Source organism: Marmota flaviventris, chromosome 1, assembly GCF_047511675.1.
Source record: "Marmota flaviventris isolate mMarFla1 chromosome 1, mMarFla1.hap1, whole genome shotgun sequence".
Taxonomy (NCBI): domain Eukaryota; kingdom Metazoa; phylum Chordata; class Mammalia; order Rodentia; family Sciuridae; genus Marmota; species Marmota flaviventris.
In genome coordinates this window covers 58,147,693-58,164,413 of record NC_092498.1, presented here as the reverse complement: position 1 = coordinate 58,164,413, position 16,721 = coordinate 58,147,693, and the positions used below count along the sequence as shown (strand labels likewise).

Genomic DNA, 16,721 nt, shown 5'->3' with positions numbered 1-16,721 from the left:
GGTCCCAAAGAGTTGCAGTTAGAGTTTACAGTAGTTAAGTTAGCTGGATTTTAAACTTGTTATCTGGATAATCAAATGTCCTCAGATATCTTTTCAAAAGGAATTGCCCATTGAAACACAAAGAAACTAGCACAGAAAGCAGGACTGGTGAGTAAATGCATAAATATGTTACAGTGGGTGAATAAGAGGTAGCAAGTCATTATTCAAGATGACTCTTGATTTTACAGTTTTTAGAACAGAATTTTTATGTCAAGGTTTTGTTACAGACTTAAGTCCATGTGCCTGTTTTCTTTATGTTATCTCTGAACTTTAAAACTTTGAACTTATATCAGCACCTTCAGCTGAATGGCTCCTTCTACTAGCATTTTTCCTAACTGGAAACTAAATCCATGCTTGAATTGTGAAATTTTGTTTATTTTTCAAGAAGTTGCTAATTTCAAAAATCGCTTTAACAGGTCGCCAATGTAAGCCAATATTAATTTCTACATAAATGTCACATGTAATGATTGCGTGGCAGGCTTCATATTCAGACCATCACTGTTTGATGCTTGTAAAGTGTGAAGAGGTAAAATGGAGCAGTTCAGGAGAACAGCAGCATCCACAAACCTTAGCTCCCTGAGATACAGACAGAACGTGTGTGAGTTTACTTAGTCCTATCAAAAATACTCCAAACTCAAAAGCAACTTATTCACAGGGGAGTCATCCTATAAACAAAACTACCTCCCTCTCAGAGTTGCCCTTTGTATATTAAAAAAAAGACAATATGAAGATAATCATTACACTTTAATTTATGTTGTACATTTAGCACATTCACACGTACTCACTAATGTGGTTTTCTTGTTGTCTTTGTGGCTTGTTGAATGTATACAGTTCTCTGTCTAGTTCACTTCAGATTTAATGGCAAGGAGACCTCAACTTAGAACAAATCACGTTTCCTGAAACAATGAATTAAATAAAAGACCACCATGTTCTGCAAATACTTGGTTTCCATTGCTGCCCAGTAGTGGACCAGAGTGCATTTGTTCCCTAAGTTCAAAGTTATATTGAGAACTTTTAATGACCTAGATATCCTTGGCCACAAATACAAGAAAATTCAGAAAAAGAGGGGGGAATAACAAAAGCAGGAACATTTTTACTTGGTCATTAAGCATTCCAATTCATGCTTCAGAAAGGAGCAGCCAGGATTATAGAATACATACTCCACAGTTTTCAAAATGGGTCTGTTCTCCTAGTTGATTCAGTTAAATATTGATGTCTGATCCCTTCTGAATCTTCATTAAGGAAACTATCATTAGGGGGGAATATGTGGGTAAATATTTGGATGGGAAAGAAAAAAGAGACTGATGTAAGGTTTAGGGATTATCACTGTATGATTTTTTCTATGTTCTCCATCTCCTCCATTTTGCATATTTCTTCCAGTGTGTTCTGAAGGTCTAAAATCAGTAGCAGTTCATCCACATCAGATCAAATAGAACCAATAAAGCAACAGAGAGCATCAGGCCACGCTGATGAAACATTTCAATGACACTGCCTTTTCATTTCTCAATCCACAGTCCTTAATGTAAGACTCTTACATTATGCAAGATGGAAGATGCAAATAGCTCTCTTATGAAGGCATGTCAGGCCCTCATGCTATACTTGGTCTGTATAAAATCAGACCAAGATTTCTGAGCCTCACACAAAATCTAATCAAACCTGCCTGTTTCTAAGAAATGGTACAAGGTCTACAGTTGCTTTACAAAGCAGCCTTTATTGTTTATCATTTAAACATTTGTTCAATGTTGAAACTTTCAAAGTCAGCTTGTTTGACAAAAGACCAATCAATGATCCAATCAGTGGTTTTTTTTTTTATGTTGTGTGTGGGAACATAGTTTCACTAAATAGTAGTTTATTAGTAGTAGTTTAATAGTTTGATAGCTTTTAAGCAGATGCAATAACCAAAACTAAGTGTCATCAGTATCCTAAGGAAAGACAGATTGGGTTAAATTAAAATATTAGAATAACTTCTTATTATGAAATTTATTATACATAAATGGATAAATTTGCAATTTGTATGAATGTATTAACATAAATTTTCATTATTAAAAACATTTTTCTCACTATTAGTTTTTTCTGATAAAGCTACTAAGATATCCCTTGGTAGCCAAGGCCTCGTGTTGGTTCCAGAGTGATGCAATGAGTCAAAGGCAAATCCAGTTCTAGCTCAGAGTTTTAAAAGAATTTGTTAGTCCATGGTGCCCTCTGATGTCATAGAAGCAGCAATGCCATATCTCAGACCTTGGCTCCAGAGAATAAATCCTTCATACATTCCTCTATCAGTTACATCACCATACACACTGCATTATCTTCCACCATCGTCTTACAGTTCTGTGGTCTACCAATCACCATATCAACCTACTTCTATAAATAGTAGGAGTATCATAGAGGGAATAATTTTGCAATTGTACCATACACCCCCAGATTGAAGAAGTTCTGCCTAAGGAGTAAATCACCTATTATGGGCATATATTCTTTTTTTAGTTTTTATAATTAATCCAACAACATGCCTCCCCATTTATCTGGAAAAGCCACTGTGTAGAGTCACGTTTTCCATGTATTTTTATAGCAATGATATTGCTTAGATCCATGAGTGCTTCTCAACAACTACCCCTGTGGATAAACTAAAATGATTGTTTCATGAATTCTAGCATGTATCAGGGAAGGGAAGGGAACTCAGTTCTAATTGTTGAACTATGCTTCACTCACAGAGCCAAGATGAAAGGGAATTTAAAATGCTCCTGAGCCATAAATCAATCATCACAAAGAGATGCTATTCAAAGAGAAAACAAGGAGGAGGTACACAAATAAAAGTCTCCACCTCAAGATATATTTCCCGTGAACTCACCACAATCTCATTTCAGCAGCCCCTCTACACCTCCCCAATGCTTCTTAAGCCTCTCCTTTCCCAAGAGTGCAAAGGTCATTTTTAAAAAGTCTTAGCTGAATCTATCATAAAGTATGAAATGGGAAAATTGAAAGGAGGGACATTTAACATGTTTTCAGTAAACTGAAAGTGACATTGGAGATGCAAGTGTTATCTTAGAGAAAAATCTCTCTAAAGATAAGGTTAATCATCTATGGAATTCCATCAAAGTGCCAGGATTTTTTTTTTTTCATGCAAAAAAATAATACCCCACTGTATGGAATCCAACTGACTTTATACAGGATTTGGCACATGCAAGAAAACTCAGCCCTCTGCTATGAACTGGGAAGCCAATCCTGCAGGCGTGTGCCCCTGGCTCTGGGGACAATAGTGGATGGGCAGGTGTTCCTTCTTGTTTAGGATTTCAGCAGCATGATTTCTAAATGAGCCAACAACTGTAGGCATTTAACCTTGATATGCTGTTTAATTGCATATTTTAACACACTGAACTGTGAAGTCAATTTAATTATGTAAAATTAAAGTTTCATCCAGATAAAAAGGATTTGAAATGAAAGCTTCAATTTCAATTTCTTTCATTAATTGTGAAAGGATAAATAATTACATTTTCCAGAGCTCCTATGCCACAAATATCTCTTTCCTTGTCAGACATCATTTATAAAGAGGTCTGTTTCTACATTTGTGTGTATAGTCTTTGGAATTGCTTATCAGATAATTGGGTGAGCAGTTTTAAAGTCACTTTGTCTTCTAGCACTTAAACTGCAAATGAGAAAACATGATTATCCATCAAGAGGTGACCCAAGCTACCATTTATTTATTAAGTGGCTTAAACAGTTTTTAATGCTATAATAGGTGGAGTTAGAATAAATTCATTTTTCTTAACTAATTGAGAAATCTTTTGAAATTTTGATTTTAGCTATCATACCATTCCATGGCCACATTGTGAGTGGCAGTGTTGTGTAGTGGAAAGAGCATGCACTTGAATTCAAGCTGCCCAGTGCTAGTACTGTCCCTGATACTAGCTGACACCAACATCTTAAAAGTTCAAAAATTAAGTTTTCTGGTCTATAAAATGCAGGGTCTGTCCAAATGGCATATGAGGTTCCTTCCAACTCAAAAATATTCCAATTCAGGGTACACCTTCAGAGGTGTCCTTTAAACAGAGGATTTGAGGGTGCTAAGAACTCTTGCACTCAGTGCAGTGAACACATTAAATACTTTTAGGGGCTCAATAGCATGTAAGGGTGACAGAGAGGAGGGAAATATAAAGATCAAGGAGAAGAGATTCTAGTGTACTGCTGTTTCCTCCTTACTGTACACCACCTGCTGACACGCACTGATGCAGACCAAGCCCTCATACCACCCAGAGTGGAATGAATTAGATTTAGAAATTTGGACCCATGAAAGAGGAACGGCCTTACCTAACTAGGTTCTAAAGCCATGTGGTGTCTGTGTGGATGGAGACAGAATACTAGTTGCTGATCTGAATTCCAGCAGGCCTTGAACACCCCCTGAACATCTCAGAGCCTCAGCTACACCTTTTAAATATGGGAACACCTATACTCAGTCCCACCTCCTCTATGGATTGGGAGAGTTCACTAAAATCATGTGGATGGAAGTAATTTATAATCCCAAATATCTACACAGACTTTTATTTATTACTAAGCACCTTCCCCATATAAAATTTTATTTAGTCTTTGAAATAACACTGTGAGATATTTATCATCATCCTAGTTCTACACATCAGAAACTAAGGTGCAGATTACTTCAATATTTTGTCTGAGTTTTCAAAGCTAGGAAGGAATGGATTGCCATTCAAACACCAATCATTTTACTCAAAATTACAAGTTCTTTCTTTTGTTTTTTTTTTAGAGAGAGAGAGACAGAGACAGAGACAGAGAGAGAGATTTTTTAAAATTTTTTTTAGATTTTGGCAGACACAACATCTTGTATGTGGTGCTGAGGATCGAACCTGGGCCGCAAGTATGCCAGGCGAGCACGCTACCGCTTGAGCCACATCCCCAGCCCCAAGTTCTTTCTTTTGCACAATACTTTTAATCAATTCTTAAGAGATGTTGCTGTCATTGGTTCAACCTGACCAGTCAACCCTGTAAACATAGAGTTTAGTCTTGCTTTCATTTGGTAGCCTTTAGATGTTATTTAAGCAAAACTTTGATACACTTGAGAATAGCCTCTAAAACCCACGCGATTACTTAGCTATAAAATTTTATAAAAATATCCAGTGAAGTAAGATCAGGAAGCCCAGAAGAAAGCATCTTCAAGTGCTTGGAATTAAAACTTTAATCAAGCCATAGTGAATTGTCTGCTTCCCAATGGGATTTGTGTTGAACAAAGTGCTATGGTCTTCAAAGAATCTTGGAATGTGCCTCCAAAAAAACTGCATACATCCTGGTACTTTTTTTTTTTTTTTTTTGAGAGTTGGAGCAGACCTTAGAGATCCTCGTAGCATTGTTTTATATCCTTGCTGCTTCTAATTCCTCTTCCTCACTCTTTCATGAACTCACTCCATTCATGATTTTACAACTAGCATTTCACAGACATTGTCCTGTCAAGTTCACTCCAACTTCCTAATTGCTAAATTTCATGGTCAAGTTTCAGTTTTTATATTTATATTGATCCATCAGCAGTCTTTTCCTATTGGACTATACTGGTCCCATCTTGAAACTCTTTCTTCAGCTGGCTTCCTGTAGCTGACCTTACCTAATTTTCCTTCTGCCTCTCTGGCGCTCTTCCTGCTCATTCAGTCTCTTTTGCTGATTTTCCCCCATCTCTCCACTCTTCTTTTTAACTGGAGTATCGTTTCTAGCTATACTCAACTTCCTGGTTATCTCATTTGGCACCATCACTTTAAATAACATCTATATCATGACAGCTCCCAGGTTTAACCCCCTCCCTCCTCTCCAGTAAGTCTGATTTCATAGATCCGCTTCTTACTTGAGCGTGTGATCAACATCTCAAACTTAACACTTCCAAAACTGAACTCCTGATGTTTCCCACAAAGCCTCCTCCTCCTACACTCTTCCTTGTCCCAGTTAATGTCAACAAGATCCCTCCAATTTTCAGGCCAAAACTTCAGTTTTTTCTCTTCCATTCATAACTTACATTTAACAATTTAAAAGGAAATCTTGTTAGTTCTACCATCAAAATATGCCCATAATCTTCTCATTTCTCCTATTATTGCTGTTATCCTGGTCCAGGCCATCAGCCTCTGTCCCTGTCATTATTGCAAGAGACTCCTGATTGGTTCTACTAGCTCTGCCCTTGAACCCTTTCAGTCTAATCTCTGCAGCAGTTGATCCTGCTAAAAGGTAAGTCAGATCATGTCATCCCTCAGCTCAAGACACTCCAATGGCTTCAGATGATCTCACTCAGAGGAAAAGTCAAAGTCACCTACCATGGTTAACGAGCCCATGCAAACATGCCTCCATCTTTGCCACTTGGACCTTCCATCAGTTATTTGCCCCATCACTCCTTCTACTCTAGATAATCTGTTTTCCTTATTGTTCCCCAAACACATGAGGGACAGTCTCATTTCAGGATCTTTGCATTTGTTCTTTCTGATGCCTCAAATAGTCTCCCCCAAAACCACATGGCTCACTCACTCCCTCTCTTGGGTTTTACCTTCTCTTTGAGAAATGCACTACATATTTCACCTATTTTTCTTATTAGTTGTCTGTCTCCCCAGGGAAGACAGGAGCAGAAATTTTTTGTCTCTTTTGCTCACTACTGTATCCCCACTATTTTAATGACGTCTGCCATATGTAGGCACTCAATAATTGTGTGTTGAGTGAATGAATTATTGAATGAAGAAATGTGTCTTTTCTATGGTGCAGATCTTAATCTTAGAAAGTGTTTGTTTTGGTTAAGTTATATGTGCCTCTTTATAATGTCCACCCATTGCTACTCCTTCTATTTTAAGCTGTTGACTTTTTTAGAAATCGTTTTTGTGTTCGTTATGGTTACAATTACAGCTATACATTCACCAAGTGGTTTCCATGGCTTTTGGGGCATCCTGTTGTCAGTACTGTCTAATCCCCACCTGACCCCCACCCCATGCAAGGAGCCAGGGAGAGCATCACCACTGGTCATGAGAGGAAGAGAATTTCACAGGAGCCACTCGCAGGTGTGCAACTGGAGATTGTCTCCCCCAATTACCTCCACACTTATAGGTAACTTGGAAGACATATGAATTTGGGAGGTGGATTCCAACTGTTCCCCCAAAGCAGGGATATTTTTCTTCCAGGCTTCCCCAACTAGTTGGCTTCCAGTGAGAAGCAATTGAGGAATATGACTGCAAGGGGAGAACTGGCTTTGGATGGCTGGGTGGCTGTTATATGCTCCATCATTATCCACTCTACTTCCATAGGCAAAATAATTTGACATTTCAATGATCTTTTTAGTCCCTGAGATAAAGACTGCAGAGTCAAGGATCTCTAGGTAAATATTAAACCAGCTAGAAAAAAAAGAAAAGGGAGTCAAGAGAAAGAGAGGAACAAAGAGAAATGAACAGGTTATACAGGATGTAGCCCTACCACTAAATGTACAGTCAGCTTTCCATTATAACTTTTAAATGAAATCTTTCAATTAGGTTGAAACTTACCAGCTTCCATTTGGCCGTATGGTCGTGAGAGGTGAAAACAGTGAATATCACTGACCCTCATGAGACATAACTGAGGTTCATAAATTATATTTATTTTTTACATTACAGATCTGTAACCAATTCTTTTTTCTAAGATAAAGTTCTGCATAACTTTGGTATGTGGTCGCTTTTCTTTCTCTATTTTCTGTTTTGATTTTTAACATGTAATACAAACTCTTTCATTAAAGGAGTTGCTTTTATGTCAAGACAAAATTACTTCTAATCTTTCAGAATTACAAAATCATTCTAGACCACAAATATACCTCTTAAAATTTTTTCTGCCTCATAAATATCCCAGAAGTATGTGGAAGTTTATTTTCTTGTGTTTGAACTAGTTGATTTCTCATGCTAGCTTCTGTCACCCATCCTGGAGTCTGGTTTTTTCCCCAGATGTCCTGTGAAGAGAAGAACAGATATGAAGTGAAATGTTAGTCCTCTTGAGTTTAATGCTAGTCAGCTCTCATAGGGCCTCAGCCTCCTTACTTAAATTTTATTTTTAAAGTACAAAAAACTCTTTTGGCAGAAGAGGTATTTATCCATTCTTGCTTACATGTTCACTGATTCCATTGTGAGGTCAAAGAACACAATGGAAGTATAACCTGTCACTTCTCCCTGCAAGGGAAAAACATAGTTATTCTTCTCATCTGGTAGGTGGCTAAGGATACAGTGTCAAGCAAAAGAATATTGAGATAAATAAATGTTGAGGCTATTTCTATAAATATGTGTTGTGTCCAGTAATACTTCACAAAATATGACTCCCAAAAAATCTGAAAATTTCACTTTTCAGTCTTAGGCTTTTTTTTTTTTTTTTTTAGTACCAGGGATTGAACCCAGCGGCACTCAACCGCTGAGCCACATCTCCAGCACCCACCTCCCCGACCCTTTGTCGTTGTTGTTGTTCTAATTAGTTATACATGCTGGCAGAATGCATTTTGACATATTGAACACAAATGGAACACAACTTCTCATTCCTCTGGCTGTATACAATGCAGAATCACACCAGCCGTGCGATCATACACGTACATAGGGTAATAATGTCTGACTCTAGCCCTTTTTTATTTTTCATTTTGAGACAGGGTCTCACGAAATTGTTTAGGGCCTCTATGTCTTGTTTATTTGTAATCTCCAGTGTTAGAGTTCCTAGATCACAGTAAGTCCTTTAATAAATTTTACCATCTCTTATTATTGTTTTTATTAAATAAGTTTAATGAAAAACATTGTGGAAATAGTTACTATCTGCACTTAATGTTTCTTCTATACATGAAGCAGTTTTTCCCTTACTTCATTGATTGCAGAGGAAACAAATTTGCCTGCACACTGCACACATTTTAAAAGATGCATATATTAAAGGAATCCAGGAGTGGTATATTAGAACAATAAACTGTAACTCTGCCACTTTGGGGAGGTCACCTCACCTCTGAAAACCTCATTTCAACTGTTCCAAAAAATGCACTGTGCATCTCCTGTGCATTGAGCACTGTGCAGAATCACAGCATTCAGTTGAACTTGCCAAATATTTCTTGTGGGTTAATACACATCTAGTGATAGAGACTGGGGCTTCAAAATTGAGCAAGACGGGGCTTACCCTAAGTACCTTTAGTGTTATAGGTACTAGGTTGTTTTTCTGAGCTCCAATCTTACTATGACATCCATGGCTCCACAAGGGCACCTTGTTGGTGCCATCTCTGTAGAAAATGAGTGAACGCCCGTCCCTGACAGCTGACTTACTCCAGCACCAGTGAAAGATGATGCTATAATAAGCAGAGACTGCTTCTCAAGGACAATTGGACACATAAGCTTTCATCTGCTGGGAGGCTTTAAAAAGTCAGCTTATGGAAAAATATCGGGGAGTCTATTAGTATTAAATAAAACAAAGGAGGACACAGCTATGAAGAAATGAAAAATGTGATAGATGTGTCATGAAACAGGGACAAGTAGAGACAAGTAAGAATGACAGGAAAGATGAGGAATGGTCTCTTATCATTTAAAGCATTCATTTCAGAGCAGTCTACTCAAAATGTAAACTCCAGAAACTTCACTGGATAAAAATCACTTGTAACTACCAACATGATCACTCTTGACTGGGACTTTGCGGACAGTTGGCAGCTGATACCTGGCAGACGCTCTACTCATGCATTTCACTGACTTTCTTCCTGCTTCACTGGACACGCAGTCAGGGCCTCACATTTGGTGGGGAGAAAAATCATTTTGGGCTGAGTAGCTATCCTGTCCCTAACTTGACCATGTCACCATCGGTGATGTGCCTGGGATAATCAGGAGGTGAAATGAGAATTCTGTTAACTACCATGTGATGCCGTCTGTAAGTTGATGTGCTGTCAAAGCCCACAAAGGCAAGAGTGACAACGTTGTCAGGAGATCTGGAGAGTAGAATTCAGCCAGGGGCCTGGGCAAAAAAAAAGCTGTGGTGTATGTGTCAGCTGTCCCAATGTATGTCCTGACAGAGCCACTAGACAGGCAGGTCACTGGAAAGAAGCCCAGATGGGTACTTGCTGAAAGGAGGCCCAGAGCCCTCCTAAGGGGGAAGCTTATCCAAAGAAAGCCTAAAACAACTGTCCCTTGTCCTTGAAAAAGTGGCAAGCCCAGAAGAAGTTACATAAACGCAGTCTATCTGCTGGCCTGATGGTTCTCCCCAACTGCTGACCTTTGGGTTCCAATGTACAAAACAAATCAGCGTTCTCTGACTACCCAGATAGGAGAGATTAGGTTGACATTCTTTCCTGAGCTTAATTAGTGGGACTCAAAGATGCTATGTAGACTGACACATGGTAGCAAATGAAGCTGTCTTTTTTCCCCTTTTTCAGGAGAATGTTCTAAAAGCATGAAAAGCTGTAATTCTTTTGGTCAGCCTAGCAGGGAGTCTCCATGGTAGGTTTAATAGCCCTTCAGATGTGGTGTGGTAAATCCAGCCCTCTCCTCTCATCTCTATTATGGATCAAGTTAAAGGAATGTCGAAATCTGATGACAAAGTGAGGACATTTAGGGGCAGGAAGCCCTTGGGGTTCTTTACAACCACCTGAGCTTTCAAAAATATACCAGTGCTGGGACCCACAGATTCTAATTCAGCTGGCATACAAGTAGATGAAGATACGAAAACTCCCCAAGGAGAGGCTAATGTGCAGCCTGGGTTGAGGACCAGTGAGTTCATCCCACTCCCTCCCTTTATAGATGAAGATGCTGAGGCATAGAGAGAGGAAAGACAGAACAGCTCACTAGTATGAATTATTTTAATTAGAGATCGATGGGTGATCTTTGACATCTAGTAAAGTTTCCTTTAATAATAGGCAAAATATTCATCTCTGATATAGTTCCATTGCTGTCTTTTGGAAAAACAGAGCTCTCTGCCAGCCTTGGGAAACTGATTTGTGCTACCCAGTAGCTCTGTGAACTTGAACAGACCTAACTGTCCTCATCTGTAAGGACATTAGCAGAACCTGCCTCATGGAGATATTGTGAAAACAAAATGAAATAATGCATGTAAACTGTCTGTCACAATGACTGACACATAGTTACTGATGTTATTTTTTGAATTTCGATTGTATTTTGCAAACACTTGTACAGTGCTTGATTCATGCGGGGCAGAGCCCATGTCTCTAACTACCTTGACCTGCTGTTTCTCTTTGTTCCCAGCTACACTCAATCATAATGGAGTCCTCATTAAGAACTGGAGATGCCTTTCTCCACATGCTTAAAGATGCTTTTTACTTTCTTCCAGTAGCTTTGTGGATCTTTTTAAAATTAAAGACTGATGAGGGTGTGTTTTTTCATTGGTTAGGGGTTTTGTTTGGTTTTGTTATAATCTTCTCATGTATGCCTATATCTTAAGGGGAAGGATTAAAAGGTATTTCTTTACAATATTTATTCCTCTATAGTATTTTCCATCTACAGAGCTCAAACTGTACACCTATTTCTACAAGTTCAATGACAGTCACCAAGAGGGGCTTGTTCCCCTGATGGAGATGTGGCTCCTTAGCCAGCAGTTACCCATTTTTGACATGGCTGAGAATTTCTTCACTGTAGTGCTAGACAGATGAGAAACAAATTCAAGCCTTAAAAATATCATGAGAGGTGTCCTTCTGAAGTAATGGATGAAAGAAATTCTGTCCAGGCAGAAGAAGCAATAAAGACAAGAATCCCGTGTATGTAGGAGAATACGATCACTTTAGTTCATCCACAGGGTGATAAAAATTTAGTGCCTACTAGGCTAGTAGGTCTCTGTGATTTTGATCAGAACACATCTTTATTTTCCTCACCATAAACATAGCAAATAAAAGCCACATAAAACAAATATAAGTAATAAAATTTTTATTAGAAGTTAAAATAAATCCTGGGGGGCTCTTCCCCATTCGAAACCTATATCTCTCTGGCTGTCACTTGGGATACAATATAAAATGATTCCTCCCCTCACCAGCAATTTATATGCACTGGTAACACCTATAGCAAACTATTATTATTATTATTATTATTATTATTATTATTATTATTATTGATTTCAAGTAGTAGTTATCAAACTTTTATAAGCATAACATTTACCTAGACTACCTACTTTAAAATGCAAATTCTGGCTTCAGTAGGTCTATTCTGGCTTCAGTAGGCCTAAGGAACAATTCTGGAATCTTTTTTTAATTAATAAGATTTATTTCTTAGATTCGTTTTAGGTGTACAGCAAGTTTGAGCAGAAAGTACAGAGGGTTAGGGCAAAGTGGAGGGAAAGAAAGGGAGGGGGCATAGGGGTAGGAAAGATGATGGAATGAGTTAGACATCATTACCCTAAGTATCTGTATAAGACACGAGTGGTATGAAAATACTTTGTGTACAACCAGTGACTTGAAAAATTGTACTCTATATATGTAATATGAAATGAATTGCATTCTGCCATCATATATAACAAATTAGAATAGATAAATATTTTTTTTAAATGAGCAGGTTATGAAGGGGTAATTTATAAAAGAGGAAACTCGAAAACAGAAACCAGCAAATGAAGAAACATCCCAAATCATTCATAATTAGAGAAATGCAAATTAAAACAAGTCATCAATTTGCACTTACTGGGCTGGCAGAATTGAGACAGGACAATAGGTAGAGCTGTGCCTTCGAGTCCTGCTGGAATAGCGTAAACCATGGTGGAAAGCAATTTAGTCCAGTGGATAAAACATTCCCTATGGCCCAGTGATTCTGCTCCTTGTATTCAGCAATTTCTCACCAGGGCCATAAGGAACCACGTCTAAGGATTTTCACGCAGGCGTTACTTGTGGTCAGAAGTTGGAGTGTGCGGGTTGTTCATTCCTGGAGAGGGCACAGGAAATTTGGGGTGAGTGGAAACGATGTTAACAGTGAAGAGGCAACACATTAGATGAACACATAGTAACACAGTTCTTAAAAATACTTAGTGAAAAAAATAAACAGAATAAGATAGGAAATAAAATATAATTCAGATAAATTGAAAGTAACTTATATCAAACTGTCCACATTTTACAAAAATATATTCAAATAAAAATAGATTTTTTTCTTCCCCTGCCTGTGGAAGGGGAGAAGAATGACAGTAGAAAATAGGATGAAGAGGAATTAACAAGAAGGGGCAGTGTGGCCTGGGTTAGAAAGCACAGGCTTCGACATCAGACTGCCTGGATTAGAACCTTGGCTTGGGCACTTCCTAGCAGCAGATCTTGGGCAAATTGCTTGATGTCTCAAGCTTCTTCATGTGGAGGATGTAGATCATATTACCAAGTCTAGGACAAATAGGCATCAGAGTAAGGGTGAAAAGATAATGTTTTACCAAGTAAAACACTTAGCTCCGTGCTTAGCATTCAATAAATATTGGCAATAGTTATAATAGAACCCCAGCCTTACTGTGCAGAGAGATAGTTGGAACATAAAGAATTAAGGGTAAGAAGTAAGGGCTGGGGAAAGAAAGGATAGGAGATGATGGATTCAGGAGCAGGATGAGCACAGTGACATCGGTGATCTCTAGAGAGATCGCCTAGTTGGCATCAGCATGGTCCTCCTTTGCCCTGACTTCCTCCCCTTATTTTCAATTCCCTAGAGCTACAGAAGGTCTCACTTTTTGCCACCAGGTGCTAGGACCGAATGAAGTTAGATGAGAAAGAAATCTAAGAAGGGGAGAACCTGGAATCTGTGGTGATTTGGGGAAGAGAGTGTCAGCTGGCTACTGCTGGGTACGAACCATCCCAACACTAGTGGCTTATGAAGACAACCACTTGTTGTTCCTCACAAGTCTTCACCTGGGGGTTGAAGCATCTGAGCTAGACTTCTCTGGGGGTGGTTCTGCCCATGTGTGTCTCATCTTCTTCCTGGAACTCATGGGTTAGGGTGCCCTCCTGGAGACAACACAGGATAATCAAGCACAATAGCACACAGACTGGTGAAGTCTCGGTTGTGTCGCATCTATAGACATCCCATTGGTTGAAGTAAGTCATATGTCCCTGAACTCCTCCCTCAGGGGGGCAAGGGCCCACAAAATGACATAGCAGAGAATATAGGCACAGGGAAGGGTGTAGAACTGGGACCATTCATGCAGTCCACACAGGGAGCTGCCTCCTTCTTAGAAGTAACAAGAAAAAGGGGGGACAGCCCAGGTGGGAAATAGGAAAATTCTTTGAGAGTCAGACATTACAAAATACAAAAGAGAGAGAAAGATTATGACAGCAGCCCCTGTGATTACTGTAGTATTAGCCTTGATAAGACAGTTGGTAACTAAAGACAGATAAGTCTTGCTGTGTGGCCAAGGGTTGGGGTGGGGATGGAGATCGCTCCTTAAAGAAGTAGACAACTAGATAAACAGTGCTATTTTAGAAGATAGAAAGAAAACAAACAACAAGAACCCCCAAAAAATTTTCTGGACTCCAAAACACATGTGGAGAAATGAACTTAGGGCTAAGGTGACGTTACAAGTATTCATGAAGTTTGTGCCTAACCTTTAACTAACTCATACCTTACTCTGAACCTTTGATAGCCTTACTCTCATGGCATGATGTTGATGTTCACACCAATATCAACAGCTACAGTCTGGCATATATAAAATATAAAACTTGCAATGAATTGAATGAGTATTCAAAATCTCTTTCAGAAAAAAAAAGAATCTTTTGTCTCAGGGTAGGGGACAACCTTCTTAAATAGTCTGAAATATGTTCAGATTATTTAAGCAGGTCTCACTCATCTCACTAGTAATTGACAATTTTGTGTTTATATTTTATGTATGTCGTCCTTGGTTCGAATGCCAAGTCCAGATTCTAATGATTTTTTGTTCTCTACTGTGTGTAACATATCTCTGCAGCTAAAATGTAATTTAAATATGCCTTTTATACTCCCAGTTTTTTTGAGTGGCATTGTTGTTCCCAGGGCCTGGTATTTAGAATGGTGCCCTGCAAATAGGAAAGAAGAAAGCGGTGATCCCTATACGTGAAAATCAATAAAGTCATAATCATAGCCGTGTAGAAAGGACTGACATTTATTTCTATTTTAGTCCAAGCTGGAATTGGGCTGTGTCTCTTTCAGTCCTGTACCCACTGTGCTTGGCCTAGTGCCTGGCATCAAGCAGGTGCCCTATATTTATTTGAACTTAACTAACTGGGATCTTTCTACACCCCAAAAAAAAACTGAAATAAAAGAGTGGTAAGATATTTCTCATGCACTTTTCCAGGCATGGAGTCATCTGTCTTTACCATCTGGCCCCTAGCTTATGTAGCTGGTTGCTTTTTCACAGGGCAGCATCACCCAAGCAAGCTATGAGACTAGAGCATGTGATCAGTCCCACACCCTCATGTTGAGGGGCTTCTTTCTGCTATTAGAATGCTCTCTGAGTCTCCCATAAGAGTTGTTTTTCTTTTTTAAATAAGACTAAGTATTTAAAACACAGAGTGCAAGTTCCCATAGTGCTAAAATCTTTTTAAAGATCAGAGCAGGTTTGTGTTGTCTTGAATAATTTAAAAGAAGTGCAAATAAGAAATTGTCATCTGAAACATCTCATCTCAGGTAATTCCATAAATGTTTCTCTCAGTAATACATTTGGTTGACAGATGATTCCAAGAGCCAATTTTTAAGTCAAGTCTAGGACAAATAGACATCTGAGGGAATAGCCTTACACTTGTCTTTTGTTAAGCAAGAAAAGATAGAATGGGGTGGTGGTGCTTAAAGAACTCTCATCTCCTGAAAACTGACTTTTCTAAATATCTGAGGGGTTATTCAAGTCTCTAGATTCTGCCTGTAAGAAAACACCATTGGGAGGGAGAGAAAGTGATTCAAGATGTATTGGAAGTTTGTCACTTGGTGAACTTTACTTAGGAGTGGACACTATTAGCAAGCCCTAGGTACTCAAGGTTACTGCCATGTTTGCATTTGCTCTCTACCCAGCCTCTGCTTTGTAGTTCCTTTTCAGAGATATTTTTATCCCCCTTGTGATCTAAATTCCCTGCTTTTGAAGGTGTGTATGTATATGGAGGCATCCACTGGCCTTTGAATGATGACAATCACTTTAATGAGCCTCATAATTCAGCAGTGACCTGCCTCACAGACTGTGTTGTGAAGAACTGATGAAAAGATTGTGGAATCCTTTGCAACTACAAAGATGATAATGAGGAACTCCACAGAGAGTATAAAAATTGTAGCCAAGAAACTAGAAGTTTTTATCAGTAGGCTTTTAGAAAAATGCAGTGACCCCAAGGATGCTTAGACCAGGGCTGTCCAACAGGAACGTCTGTGAGCCACATATGTGCTTTAACATTTCCTGTAACATTTTTTTTAAAGTTACATGAAGGTGAAATTAATTTCAGTAATATATTTAACCCACTATATCCAAAATTTTATTTCAAATTGTAATGGGCCATGTTTATATTGTCTTAAAAATCCAATGTGTATTTCATACTTGGGTTCATCTCAGTTCAGATGTGGCCAGTGATTCCAGTAAAAGATAGCCCAGGAAGGAGCTACAGTCAGCCCACTTAATAGAAGACATCTGATTTTCATGGAGTAATGTCCATGAGTATCTGAAAGTACTCTTAATTTTCTACAAATATTGGTGACTCTTATCTCCTAGATTTTTTTCAGCAGGAATCCAGCTCCAGGGAAGAGGGAAAGCACCAATGTGTCCTGGTGTGTTAAAAAAAA

At 38.7% G+C, this 16,721-nt stretch overlaps 1 protein-coding gene across 1 annotated transcript in view; it reads left to right on the top strand.

Annotated features, from left to right (window-relative positions):
* The window catches only part of Lhfpl3 (LHFPL tetraspan subfamily member 3), a 511,123-nt gene that overhangs the window by 356,455 nt on the left and 137,947 nt on the right, over positions 1-16,721 (top strand). The gene's annotated exons all lie outside the window — the stretch shown is intronic.